The sequence below is a fragment of the Schistocerca cancellata genome, chromosome 10 (assembly GCF_023864275.1).
Source record: "Schistocerca cancellata isolate TAMUIC-IGC-003103 chromosome 10, iqSchCanc2.1, whole genome shotgun sequence".
Lineage (NCBI taxonomy): Eukaryota > Metazoa > Arthropoda > Insecta > Orthoptera > Acrididae > Schistocerca > Schistocerca cancellata.
Genome location: NC_064635.1, coordinates 14,169,854 through 14,185,285, shown reverse-complemented (window position 1 = coordinate 14,185,285; position 15,432 = coordinate 14,169,854).

Sequence of the window (15,432 nt, the reverse complement as noted above, 5' to 3'; positions counted from 1 at the left end):
AAAATGTGTACGTCTGCAGGGCGATTACGTCGAGAAGTAACACCAGTTTCATCAGTTTCGTTTGAGTAGTTAACTAGAAAGAAAATCGGAGGCCTTAGAACTTGAATGCACCTCGTATATTGAAACAAGATGTATTCATCATCCACTCAAACAGACATTGTTTCTAAAATTCTCTACACAAAAATGCTGATTATGATTGTTAGAAAAGCTATGACTTTTCAGACTTCATTATTGAATCTTTTACAATTTGCAAGAGACATTTAGCCGACTTTGTGTCGTTTCCAGGGAACACCACGAGGAGGTAGTCGCTATTCGTCTCGCATTTTATTTATTTACAATATTTACAGGATGATTATTTATTTACAATTCTTACAATAGAGCGATCGGCATGAACTGAAACCAATATTTACTAGTGTTGCTGTAGCTTCAGCCATTTCCTTTTCATTGTAATTTCTGTGCATAGGCCACGCAAGTAAGAAATGATTTCGTATTCCCGTCAACTTGGAGTCTTGTAAGGGCCATAGAAACTATATCTCATCTCTCTTAATTGCAGAATTCTTTCTCCTTTTCCCACCTACATTTAAAACTAGTCGGTCAAATTGGTGCCCGTGATATTCTGCGCCTTCTCTGAGAATTTTTACTAAGGAGTAAAAATTTGAATGAACCTTCGAAATTAATGTATTTATACTCCGATTCCATCCTTCCGAAACATTGTTGGTGCGGTGACGCCTTCCTGCGCAGTTTCATATATCTCTTGGCATGTCTTCATTGCCGGCCGAAGTGGCCGAGCGGTTCTAGGCGCTACAGTCTGGAACCGCGCGACCACTACGGTCGCAGGTTCGAATCCTGCCTCGGGAATGTATATGTGTGATGTCCTTAGGTTAGTTAGGTTTAAGTAGTTCTAAGTTCTAGGGGACAGATATCCTCAGAAGTTAAGTCCCATAGAGCTCAGAGACATGTCTTCATTATCCAGCCATTGTTCAACAAAATAGTCGTAAAAATTCTGCAGTATTTCATTATGTGGCGTGCTCTCCTGAATGCATAGCCACCCATCATCTAACATGTCCAGGGGAATTTGAGCCAAAGCGGAACACAATCTTATGTTAATACGAATTTCTTCGTTTCCCTTGTAGGCAGCAACAAGGCCGCAATTCTGCACTTGTCTCCACAAGGACTGATTGAAATGATAGTTGCAGCCATTAATCTTTGCATCAGGAAACAAATGTGTTACTGATTGTATGATTGCAGTTTCAAAATCCATCATGATAGCTACATGATTCCATCCAGGTACGTTGCTCTTAACAGCTGTGAAAAAGCGATCGTACGTTTCTCGCTTTTTATTGGGTATCAAGGCGTACACGGTTGGAACTGTGTTTGTTTCTTCCTCAGAACTAGAAATATCGGCATGAACAATAAATAACTGTTCAAACTGCTTGCTGGAGCTTTTGAACGTTCCATCGACAAAGAACGAATTGCAGTCTGTTAAACAGGATTTTCCCCTTTTGCTGGCGAACACTAATATGCTATCATTTGGTCCTGTGTCGTCATCTGCAAGTAAAAATTTGCTCCTATCATTCATTAGCTGTTATTGCAGAGATATTCCTGCAGCATTGGTAGGATCTTGTGTAAATCCCATGCTTTTTCCCTGCGCATTGCAGTGATCGTTTTACACTCCTGTGTGACGGCAGTGGTGTGACAATGCAGTACTGAACTGCGGTGCGCTACCTGTTGGGTGTCCCTGTAGACTGCCCGCTACCGGTGGGCCAGGTTTCCTCACAAGTGTCACTCCTCACAAGTGTCGCTCCTCACAAGTGTCGCTTCCCGCAAGTGCCGCTCCCCGCAAGTGCCGCTCCCCGCAAGTGCCGCTCCCCGCAAGTGCCGCTCCCCGCAAGTGCCGCTCCCCGCAACTGTCGCAACCCTGAAATAATCATGGGGATTCAGGTCTGGTGATCTGGCAGTTCATGGAACAGGACCTCCCCTTTCAAGTGCAGCGACCGGGAAATACTGTACTGGTACTGCTCCTTCGCATTGTACTGTATGTCTCTGATAGCATTGAGGAATGGATGGGCCTCTCATCGATTCATAGCACGTTCTGTCATTTGACAAATTAATTAAACAAAAACTATATCATGACTTCCTAGTAATCAGGCTCGTCCTTCTTGTTTCCTTGCAAGAAATGAAGGATATACATGTGAATAAACAGCACAGTGCATGTAAACTTGTACACATGTTATTTATAAATAAGATGGAAAACAGTAATGCTATACAAAGTGGTAGACAAGTTTACTTCCATGACTCCATAAGCTGGCTTCTCCGACCCCAGGTTCCTTGCCTCAGATTGTTCAGTAGAGCATCGTCTATGTCCTGTTACATTTTTGCTCCCTGTATAGCCTGATGCAAGGACTGGACGTCTGTCTGTGTAGTGTCGGTGGAATGAATCATGGTGTGGTGTTGCGGTTCTTCTTGGTATGTCCATGCTTGCTACGAAAGTAGGATGAGAAATTCCGCCTTATGCAAGACATCTTTTACCTGTTTTGTTTCACCCATTTTTTATTTTTAACTGTAAAATTCTTGTCACATATTAACATTTGTGTTGTTTATAACATGATGTCAAAGTTCTGTTTATGGCTTAGTTGGCAAAAAGAGTGGATGTATGCATTAGTTTACGTACCTTACACGATGTTATTGGACATCTATTTTGGTAGCTATTCAGCTACAAAATACACTCAGTCGCGAAAGTATTCGGACAGTGGGAAGATTCACAATGAGTACTCGAGAAACACTGACTATGAAACCCAAACATATTTATTAGCAATATATATGCGTAACAACATTAATTACATAATAAAAATTGTATTATTTCGTTTCCAAAACATAAGTATCAGAAAAATTAACAACAAAAATGAAACATCCTGCACACCCTGCTGCTACAAAAGTATTCGGACACTGTCCAATAAATGTTCATAAGTTGTACGACGAAAATGTCAATACCTTGTGGATCCACCTTTCATTTTCAATACCTCCTCCAATCTATTAGGCATATTTTCCACGAGTTTTTTCTTGAAATCTGGGCCTATATTTGCCCATGCTTGGCGCAGTTTCTTTTTAAAGGTCTCCTTCGTATATATGTTGTCCGCACGGAGGGTCCGTTTCAATTTATCCCACAAATGTTCGATTGGGTTAAGGTCTGGTGATTGGGGAGGGGGGTGCAATACTTTGCGGCAATTGAAGAGCAACCACATTTGTACAATATGCGCGGTATGCTTGGGATCATTATCGTGATAAAAATGAAAGTTTTTCGCAATACCTAGATGTCGTGCACTTTGCTTCAAATGTCCTCGCAATATATTCAAATACACTTCCTTCTTCACCGTATCATCAATGAACACTAAATCACCCACACCATTGCTGGACATGCATCCCAACACCATGATGCTCCCACCTCCAAACTTTACTGTTGGTTTGAGGTTCCTGGGATTCAGCTCTTCATTGGTCTTTCGCCACACGTTTGCCTTTCCGTCGCTTTACCATAGTGTAAATTTACATTCGTCGCAAAATATCACCCGATTCCACCAAGCCTGGTCGTATTCGACGTATTCCCTCGCTAACTGCATACGTTTCTTCTGGCTCACTGCATTTATGAATGGCTTTCGCCGTGCCACTCGACCACGGTACTGCGGTCGTCGTAGTACTCTCCGCACGGTTTCGGGATGAACTTTTATACCGAGGCCTCCCTCCACCTCACTTGCAATTCGTGTGGCAGATATATTCTGTTGTACCTGTCGCACAATCACACTTTCATCTCTCTGTGAAAATGTCCCAATCGGTCTTCTTTCTCGAACAGTTTAATAATGTCGTGAACTGTACTTTTCTTCATGTTCACTACTGCGGCAATTTCCCTGCAGGTTTTCCCCTTCGCGTGATGATAAACGACAAGTTGCCTTTGGTCGAACGTAGAACACTTCTCCCTGCGTCCCATCGTCGACCCGCACACGCTCGCGATACGTGTTTACGAATCATCGCTACCGTCTTGCGGAAATGTTGGACACACAGCAGTCGCTTCAACCTCTGTGCGTCTCAGTATGAGACGCCTTTGTCCGAATACTTTTGCTGCACCTTCCCTTGCCGTTTTCAGGAAATATTACGTAACAGACACATTTCCGACAATAACTCTTCGTATTTGACGCGTGTTTCACGTTGCGACATCGTACTCAGAGCCCCAAATACATTACAAAGTGCAATTTCTGTATTTGTTCATGCGGCAAACTGCAAAATTATGCGCCGTTACGTGGTGTCCGAATACTTTTGCGACTGAGTGTATACAACTTCTCATCTGCAAACAGCAAAACGTAATTTTTATTTTTCTGTTTATCTTGCATTTACGAACGGAAATGAGTATATATGACGTTTTTTGTGTGTAACTTAAGGTTTTGATGTTGTGGTGCTTTCTCCTATGTTGTTGGCGAAGGGAATAGGCTTATTTTGTGACCCGTGGTCGCTTGGCACTGCACTTTTTCCGATTTCTCAAAACGTAGGCAGAGTTTGCGGTGCCATTACGTGTTGCTGTGGCTGTGTGGTATTCATTTGTTTCGTAGCGTGTTTGGCTGGGTGAGGCGCGCGAGTTTGAAGAATATTTGGCGTCTGTGGTGTTTTGTTTGTGTGTGTGTGCGTGTGTATGCCAATTAAGCCATAAGCAGAACTTTCACATAATGTTACAAAAAAAAAAATGTTAATATGTGACTTGAATTTTACAGCTAAAAATAAAAAATAACCGACTGAAGATATTAGTGCTGAAACATGTATGGGTGAAACAAGTAAAAGGTGTCTTACATAAGACGGAATTTCTCATCATATCTTGGTCGAATTGTCGGTATCACTACACAATGGCTGGCTGCGACATGGCGTTTGGTCCACATACTGCCGGAATTTCACGGTGAAGCTGTGTGCACTTCAAACGCTTTGTCCAAAACTATCGTACTGTCCTGACTCCATCAACTTAGTTAGTTACGTGTTTCATAGATCACCTGAGCGAGTCTTTTATCGAAATGATACGAAACGAGTCAGTTTACGGGTTTAATATCCATGATCAGTGCTAAAGTGTTAACATTATTGAACACATTACCATTTTATTCCCTGTTTCTGACTACCAGTTTTTAAGTAGAAATTCAGCCATGGAACATAAGAAGCTGTCCAAGGACAATAATTTTAAATTTGATTTAAAGCTTGCTTCGCTATCTGACAGACATTTTATGTTGTTGGGCAAATAATCAAAAACTTTCGTTGCGAACTCCTCTCTGCGCCACTGACAGCTTTAACAGTGGGTGACACAGATCATTTTTTTTCCCCCTCTAGTGTTGTAGGTGCTGTAAGCGTATTGTCATATCGCTGGCTTGGTTGCGGAGTATCTGTGCAGGCAGCCGCGTCCGTAGAGTTGAGTGCGGGACACGGAACTGTTATGTTGTGTAGTGTGTAGCTCTGCATGTGAGAAGCATTGGTAGTATGGAAGCTGAAGTGTTGCTACAAGTGCTATTACAGTAAAGTGATGAAATATGGAAGTGATTCAGAGGAAAGTGAGTAATGACGTTGTGGTGTGCGTACTGTAAGACCTTCAGTACACACACCATCAGATTATTTGACTTGTCGCTCTAACGAAGTAGGCGAGTGTCAGCAATATGTCTCGTGGTCTTATCGTGGCGTGTTTATCTTCTGCCGTTAGGTCAGACGATAGAAATGCCACTTGCACGCTTAGAGTAGCAGATTGATGGTGACCAACTTTAAACAGAACTTGATTAATTTTCACACACATTTATTAAAATAATAACAAGCATAAAAATTACTTAAATTGGTTCTGGATGCTATTTACAATTGACAATGAAATTCCTTTGGTATTGGTACGTTAATCTTACTCTCACATATATCTCTGATACTTGACAAAAGTGTCTACACATTTATCTTCATGGCTATGTACAGGAATATGATAATCTTACTAGGCGCAGACTGAAACTTGACTATAGACTAGTACACTTATGCTGACTGGTATAGATGGGTGCTGACAAATGCAGACTGACTAATCGGAGGTCTGTACACTCGTTATAATACCTCGCGCATTCAGGTATCACTGCGCGAGTGTGGTCCGCGATGAGAAGAGGCTCTACGTTAGCAGCAATCTCATTGGCTGCGCTACATATTAATACGCGGATCGGCGGAAGCAGAATTTGGTCCGTCTCTATGGCAGCGCCATCTCGTAGTGCGGAGACGGACCAGCGCTGCGCCTGCGCTGTTGTGCTTAGCGGGGCGCGCTGTAGTGGGAAAGTTGTGTACGCGGTGACTATGCGGAACTATGTACACAACAGATGTATTTGAAAATGAGCAGTGCTTCTGATAACGTATTTGTGTATCCTCTCGTTGCATGTCGCACCGTTTATCAATCATCCGCGCTGTGTTCGGTCTCCCAGAATGAACTGATGTGAATCAGTAATACTGTTTACCACAAAAGAGAGCATTTAAGTGCCAGTGTCTTCTGGCGAGCATGAGGACGTATGTTCGGTCATCGCATTTCCGCATATCAACAATCAACCGCACCGCAACAGTTAAGCGCACTCTCGTAGAATTGAGAACTGTGAACTGTAGATCTAACTTCGTGAGCAGTGTTAAATTTATTACTAGTGTCAAGGAGGACTGGTACCAAATATCTGTGTATGTGTGACGAGCGTAAGAACTTTCTTTCGATCATCCGACACCGGTAACTTGGTCAGCTCTGGCGAGAACAGCCCGACCGAGGTGGTCCCACCGATTCTCGGGGAGTCTGCTTACCAGAGGAATACTGTAAACTGATGCTGGTGCTCTTCGAACCACACATGTAAACTGCGAGCTGTGTGGCAAACTGCACTGCTCTGCTAGTAGCTGCCATAGTCATTATCATCATCATCATTTAAGACTGATTATGCCTTTCAGCGTTCAGTCTGGAGCATAGCCCCCCTTATACAGTTCCTCCATGATCCCCTATTCAGTGCTAACATTGGTGCCTCTTCTGATGTTATACCTATTACTTCAAAATCATTCTTAACCGAATCCAGGTACCTTCTCCTCGGTCTGCCCCGACTCCTCCTACCCTCTACTGCTGAACCCATGAGTCTCTTGGGTAACCTTGCTTCTCCCATGCGTGTAACATGACCCCACCATCTAAGCCTGTTCGCCCTGACAGCTACATCTATAGAGTTCATTCCCAGTTTTTCTTTGATTTCCTCATTGTGGACACCCTCCTGCCATTGTTCCCATCTACTAGTACCTGCAATCATCCTAGCTACTTTCATATCCGTAACCTCAACCTTGTTGATAAGGTAACCTGAATCCACCCAGCTTTCGCTCCCATACAACAAAGTTGGTCGAAAGAGTGAACGGTGCCCAGATAACTTTGTCTTGGTACTGACTTCCTTCTTGCAGAAGAGAGTAGATCGTAGCTGAGCGCTCACTGCATTAGCTTTGCTACACCACGCTTCCAGTTCTTTCACTATGTTGCCGTCCTGTGAGAATATGCATCCTAAGTACTTGAAACCGTCCACCTGTTCTAACTTTGTTCCTCCTATTTGGCACTCAATCCGTTTATATTTCTTTCTCACTGACATTACTTTCGTTTTGGAGATGCTAATCTTCATACCATAGTCCTTACATTTCTGATATAGCTATGAAATATTACTTTGCAAACTTTCAACCGAATCTGCCATCACAACTAAGTCATCCGCGTATGCAAGACTGCTTATTTTGTGTTCACATATCTTAATATCACCCAGCCAGTCTATTGTTTTCAACATAAGATCCATAAATAATATGAACAACAGTGGAGACAGGTTGCAGCATTGTCTACCCCTGAAACTACTCTGAACCATGAACTCAATTTACCGTCAACTCTAACTGCTGCCTGACTATCCATGTAAAGACCTTTAATTGCTTGCAAAAGTTTGCCTCCTATTCCATAATCTTGTAGAACAGACAATAACTTCCTCCTAGGAACCCGGTCATATGCCTTTTCTAAATCTATAAAGCATAGATACAATTCCCTGTTCCACTCATAACACTTCTCCATTATTTGCCGTAAGCTAAAGATCTGGTCCTGACAACCTCTAAGAGACCTAATCCCACACTGATTTTCATCCAATTGGTCCTCAACTAATACTCGCACTTTCCTTTCAACAATACCTGAGAAGATTTTACCCACAACGCTGATTAAAGAGATACCTCTGTAGTTGTTACAATCTTTTCTGTTTCCATGTTTAAAGATTGGTGTGATTACTACTTTTGTCCAGTCTGGTGGAACCTGTCCCGACTCCCAGGCCATTTCAATTATCCTGTGTAGCCATTTAAGACCTGACATTCCACTGTATTTGATGAGTTCCCACTTAATTTCATCCACCCCAGCCGCTTTATTGCACTGCAATCTATTGACAATTTTTTCCACTTCCTCAAATGTGATGCTATTTCCATCATCATTCCTATACCATTCTACCTCAAAATCTGAAACATTACTGATCGTATTTTCACCTACATTGAGCAACTCTTCAAAATATTCCCTCCATCTGCCCAAGGCATCCACAGGATTCACCAGCAGTTTTCCTGACCTGTCCAAAATACTTGTCATTTCCTTCTTACCTCCCTTTCGAAGACTGCTAATTACACTCCAGAATAGTTTTCCAGCAGCTTGACCCATAGTCTCCAACCTGTTTCCAAAGTCTTCCCACGATTTCTTCTTCGATGCTGCAATTATCTGTTTGGCTTTGTTTCTTTCTTCAACATAACTTTCTCTGTCTACCTGGGTTCTGGTATGTAGCCATTTTTGATACGCCTACTTTTTCCTTTTACAGGCTGCCTTGACTGTATCATTCCACCAAGCTGTTTGCTTCATCCTACTTTTACACACTACTGTTCCAAGACATTCTTTAGCCACTTCTAGTACTGTGTCCCTGTACCTTGTCCATTCCTTTTCCAATGACTGTAATTGACTACATTCAACTAACTGGTACCTTTCTGAGATCGCTGTTATGTATTTGTGCCTGATTTCCTTATCCTGAAGTTTCTCCACTCTTATCCTCCTACATATGGACCTGACCTCCTGCACTTTCGGCCTCACAATCCCAATTTCACTGCAGATTAAATAATGATCAGTGTCATCAAAGAATCCCCTGAATACACGTGTGTCCCTCACAGCCTTCCTGAATTCCTGATCCGTTATTATATAGTCAATGACAGATCTGGTTCCCCTGCCTTCCCACGTATACCGGTGAATGTTCTTATGTTTAAAAAAGGAGTTTGTGATTACTAAGCCCATACTGGCACAGAAATCCAAGAGTTGTTTCCCGTTCCTGTTGGCCTCCATATCTTCTCCAAATTTACCCATAACCTTTTCATACCCTTCTGTTCGATTTCCAATCCTGGCGTTAAAATCACCCATGAGCAGGACACTATCCTTGTCCTTTACTCTAACAACTACATCACTGAGTGCCTCATAAAAACTATCCATCTTATCTTGATCTGTCCCTTCACAATGCGAATATACTGACACAATCCTAATTTTCTTGCTAGACACTGTCAAATCTATCCACATCAGTCGTTCGTTTACATACCTTATTGCAACTACGCTAGGTTCCATTTCTTTCCTGATGTAAAGCCCTACACCCCATTGTGCTATTCCTGCTTTGACTCCTGACAGGTAGACCTTGCATTCTCCCACTTCCTCTTCTTTCTCACCCCTTACCCGAATGTCACTAACAGCTAAAACGTCCAGCTCCATCTTACTTGCAGCCTCTGCCAGCTCTACCTTCTTCCCAGAGTAGCCCCCATTGATATTAATAGCTCCCCATCTCATTACCATTTGTTTGCCAAGTCGTATCTTAGGAGTCCCTGGTTTTTCAGTTAGAGGTGGGACTCCGTCACCTCCAAAGGTCCGAGGCATTTTGCTCTGATTATTGCCAGCATCATATTTAAAGTACCAGGGAAACAGGTTGCTAGCCTTACTTGCCCCGAGTCCCATTGGGTTTTACCCCTAATGGCTGAGGGACTAACCGGTGGATTTGGTAGTCTTTGCCGTATGAGCACAAAGGTGACCACGACTCAGAATATGTCCGAGATGCCCAGCCTTATTCCAAAGTAACTGGTATCCCGAACTGTCGGGACCACTTACTTGGCCCCTCATACGTTGCCCGTGGTTCATGAACTAGGACATGACTACAGGAACCCACACCATGAACCATAGTGCCGAGAAAAAACAGTCTGCACGAATAGTGGACACGGTCTCCAAGGAGAGATGCAAACTTGTCTCCATTCACTGTGCCTTCCAGAATAACGAGATCGTTCATGGTGTGCAACGCAACCATTCCCCAGACCACAACCATCCATCTCCCAGTCTAGACCCTTCCAACGGTTGTTGCTTATAGATGTTTCATGCCATGCGCACCAACGGCCGTCTGTCTGTCTGATGGAGCATAAAACGTGACTCACCTCAAAGGGTCACGTGACGTGTCGCACACTCAATGGACGTCCAGTTACGGTATTAGTGTGCAAATTCCAGCCTTCATCAGAATTATGATAAATAATGAAAGACATCTCCTAACGTTACAGGAAAATTATATATACTGCAACGTGACCTTCCAGTACTGGTGGTGGTATAAGCCCACCTAAGTAGGTAGATTACCGTCGCTTTGACATGTCCTACCGCTCCTACCAGCTACCGTCTGTAGTGAATGGTTTCTTAAATTCGTGTGGTCCACGAAATTACTGGCCCTTGTGAGTTATTGCTAGGTATTAATAATTTCTAGCGGAAGGTTTTAACGAACCGGTAGAAATTTGAACGAAACGGATAACACATTTTTTTGAACCACTACAGAAGGCACCTATACAGGGCTTAATAGGCAGTATATAGCTTTTATTTGCTTTCATGACCCAGAATTCGACTGTGGTACTGACTGCCACCTATTATTTATGATGGAAGGAGTAAATAATCACTCGAGAGTGGAGATTAAGTGATATTTATTCAGTACCGATGGTATTTCAACAACTAGTCGTGTTTCTCTTGCAATGTACATCATCAAAACCGGTCTCTAGTTAACATGGTTCAGTTTCGGCCACGTAATCATGGAATGGGACGGAGGAGCGCAGACCTGGCTTCAATGTAATTCTATACAACCGCACAATTATACCTAAACCCTCGGTTATTACATTCAGTTACTATAGATTACTCAGAACAAGTTCCGCAAAGACAATACAAGCAAAACTAGGTCAGGGTGGAAGAGTATTTCGCAAATCTTTATCAAATCAGTGGCCATTATAATCCGATACTTTTCCTAGTGGCACGAATATTTTACTTAACGCACAACATCGCCAACAAATCAAATCGTTATGGGGATGCACAAGAAACATCACTTCAGTGCTGTTCAACCCACATGGCCAAGTTTCAGTAGCCAACAGAAACCCAGAAAAATATGGACACACACGATTATTCCTTCCCTATTTTACACTCGCTCACAATCGTATGATTATTCATCGTGTACAATATATTTTCAGACCGAAACTACAATTTATCAATGCGGCGGTTGCTCCAACCGACCACGTGGCGCGAAAGCAAGTTCACAGAAAAAACATATGGAAAATAAATAAAAATCCCCAAAGTATTACTGTAAATGAGCAGATTAAAATACATTGAATGAGTGAATTTCCGTTAAGCACAGACCAATAACGTGACCGTGAGCTTAAGGCACATGGTGCGTTGCCCGAACAAGTCACTAACTCAAGGTCTACTGAAATTCGAGTAAATTAAGAAAATCCATTCCCTTATGGGGTTCAGTGGTAATTTCGCACCTGATTTCAACATCTGGACTTCATTACAGAGCAGTTTTCACACAATCTAATACCTAAGGTAACATTACCAAAACGAGAGCTGTGTCTCCATGTATGTCCAGCATCACGACCCAGGAACAAGTGCTCTTCCAACCGAATTCGCCTAACCTTTCCGCTTACAAACGTGGTGGGGGTGGCGCGCCAACCTCACAGAGACAATTCGCGCGCCTACGTGTCCTCCTTGCCCTGACCAAACTTGGTCTCTGTTACACTTGTTCACGCTTGGGGGGTTGGTACTACCCTACCCCAGAACGACCATTCATGCAGTGTTACAATCTGTGCCTACAGCTTTCTGCTAGTTCACACACTCACTAATTTATACCGTCCAGGCCGCACAAAGGAAAGGAAAATTGGAAACGTGGCACACAGCATAAAAAAAATTGAATAAATAACACTGTTCAGTCCATTTTCTCCTTTTGGACACCAGCTGAGGTATTACCGGCAAGAGCCGGCCGAAGTAGTCGTGCGGTTCTACGCGCTGCAGTCTGGAACCGCGAGACCACTACGGTCGCCGGTTCGAATCCTACCTCGGGCATGGATGTGTGTGATGTCCTTAGGTTAGTTAGGTTTAAGTAGTTCTAAGTTCTAGGGGACCAATGACCTCAGAAGTTGAGTCCCATAGTGCTCAGAGCCATTTGAACCATTACCTGCAAGAAAAGAAACTCTTGCTAATAATTTCTGCGTGCTAGCAATTTAATAAAACATTGGAACGGTACAACAAGTTCTGTTTCAATACAAAACAAAGGCTGGAAAGAAACAACTACTAAATGACCAAGTAAATATGACTGACAACTCACTGTTTACACTGATTGATCGTATAGTAGACAGACATCCCAATAAATTATTACACATCTGATTCCTCTCATAAGTATATACAGGAAAATATAATGATAATGATAAGAAATATTATTATTTTTAAGAATAAATACATGAATAAAAAATAGTAATAAAATTAAATAAATAATTTTTATTTTATAAAAAAAATAAGAAATCTCTCTCCCTCTCTAATACACACACACACACACACACACACACACATACACACACACACACACATTCACAAAACAGTTGAATGCAGAAAACTGAGAATGTTGTAACACTTAGAAAAACAAATGAAACTCTGTATTAAAAAGATGAGAGTCACAGTGATGTGTAACGTAAACAGTGAACTTGAAAGTGAACTGTAAGATGTCCACCTGGTTGCCAGACGAGAAAAAGCAGTTTGCTTAGATACAGTGAATTAGAGTAACCTGTAAGTACCTTTCCATTTCATAAAAAAAGACTTGAGGAATTGTTTTTAAATCTATAACCTAATTGTGAAACCATAACCTATGTGTAAAAATGGACAAATTATGTAATATTTCAGGATACTCACTGAAGATGCCTTGTAAAAAAAAAGGCGAAACGTATCTGGGTGCCTAAATAAAAATAAAAATTTCGATGTGCAGCTTGCAATAAAGGCATTTTCTTTGAAACAACTGCATGTTACGCGATTTCTTAAAAAAAAGTGTTTATTTAAAAACGATAATTTATAGTGCTGCTGCTACGTCTAATTGCTGTTTCATTTTTTACTCGTGTATTAGTAAAAAATAAAGAAACGCCTGTTATAACACAGACCAAACAAATACCGAAAAATACCCGCTATTCAGAGCTAAAACATCGGAATCGATTTTAACGGGTCGGTTTTCCCCGTCACTCGGGAAGTTCGCGAGCAAACTGTGCTTAGCTGGTGCAGTCAATTTTCCGAAGATCGTTAGAGTGTCTGCAATGAAGAGGGCCGCGAGCGACCGTCCCTCATCAATAACGATCATATGAGTCTGATGAGGCAGGGGGCTGCTGGATGGTCCAGGGTACAGTCCCGATCTTGCTCCCACCGACTTCCTCTTTTATAGCACCACAAGAAACTCCTGTCCTGCAGTCGGTATTTTCAAAACGACGAAGAGTTCAACGTGATGTCACAGTCTAGTTCTACTCGCAGACGACGGAATTCTGCTGTATAGGAACACGAAAGTTGACCCCATGACATGAAAAAAGTGTCATTTCTGATGGTGATAATGAAGGAAACCAGCATAAACAGTGCTGCATCTGTTGCCAACGACGTTTTTCATGTAACCCTGTTTTCATTTTTTTATGAGGAAACTTAGTTTCTGGATGACGGTCGTAAATCTATATTTGCTGCAACTTGTGGCTTAATCCAATTGTTTCTATCGTTCTTATGCTTAAGGAAGGTTTGAACGTAGGATTTTTCGTTGGTAGTCCACACTTACAGAATTTGGCATCTCTATATTTTATAACCCTGTTCATCTTTCTCTTCTCCTTTTTTTTTTTTTTTTTTTTTTTTTTGTACTGACCAACTAGAATCACAACATAACACCTACAGTCCCTCTTCTTTCTGTTTACAATATTTCCAGTAATCCTTCATCTTCACCCTACGTTATCTACTCTCTTCTGTCCGTATTTTCTCCGGTTTATTATTTCTTCTGTATTAAAAGTGTGTGAAATCTGATGGGACTTAACTGCTAAGGTCATCAGTCCCTAAGCTTACACACTACTTAACCTAAATTATCCTAAGGACAAACACACACATCCATGCCCGAGGGAGGACTCTAACCTCCGCCGGGACCAGCCGCACAGTCCATGACTGCAGCGCCCTAGACCGCTCGGCTAATTCCGCGCGGCTCTTCTGTATTGAAAGGCTACTAAATTTCGTCTTCTATTCTCGAAAAGTTTTTTCTATTTTTTTTGTGATTTTGAGTTCCTGTTTCATCCTAGTTCTTTTATTATGTCTGTAATCCATGCTATTGTTGACATCTTTTACAAAATGCCGGAATGCAGAAATATTTCCTTAGCCTGTTCTCGTCGATTCGGTAGGAGCGTCCAAGGAAGATTGCTATTATTTCTCATATTTTCCCTATATTTTCGTAGGTTTCCGTGAAACATCTAATTTTCCAACCATGTTTAGTTCGCACCCATTATTATTTTATTAATCCGTCTTTGAGATATCTTTACGCTGTCCAACTAACACTTCTTCGTGAAGCATTCACACGCGTATAAACATTGTGACCTTACACAGTGGAAGCTCTTTTGCCCGTGTTTGCTTTAACAATACATACGTTTTTGGATGGGGTCCGCCTTTAGCAAAACACAATTTTGTTTTGTATCCCAAACATGTTTCACTGCAGTTACAGCATCATCTGTGGGCTTTTATTTTGTGGCTATCAAACGTAAAGAATGTTCTTTGCTGTTTGTACACATGTAAATATTAGTTTTTAAAATCGTAATTACAGTTTTTTTTAAGAACTATAAAGTTATGTATTCATACCTTTTTACCACATGGCGTGGTTTTCCTGAGGTATGATGTTTTTATAGTGCCTGTTTTCTTTCATAGTTTGTCATTTGCAACCGTATACAACTTGATGTAGATAAATTATTTAAGAAAAAATTACATATTCGAAACTGTTTTGGCTATGCCTGAAATTAATTAATTCGATGTGGACGGTTGTGTGTGTGTGTGTGTGTGTGTGTGTGTGTGTGTGTGTGTGTGTA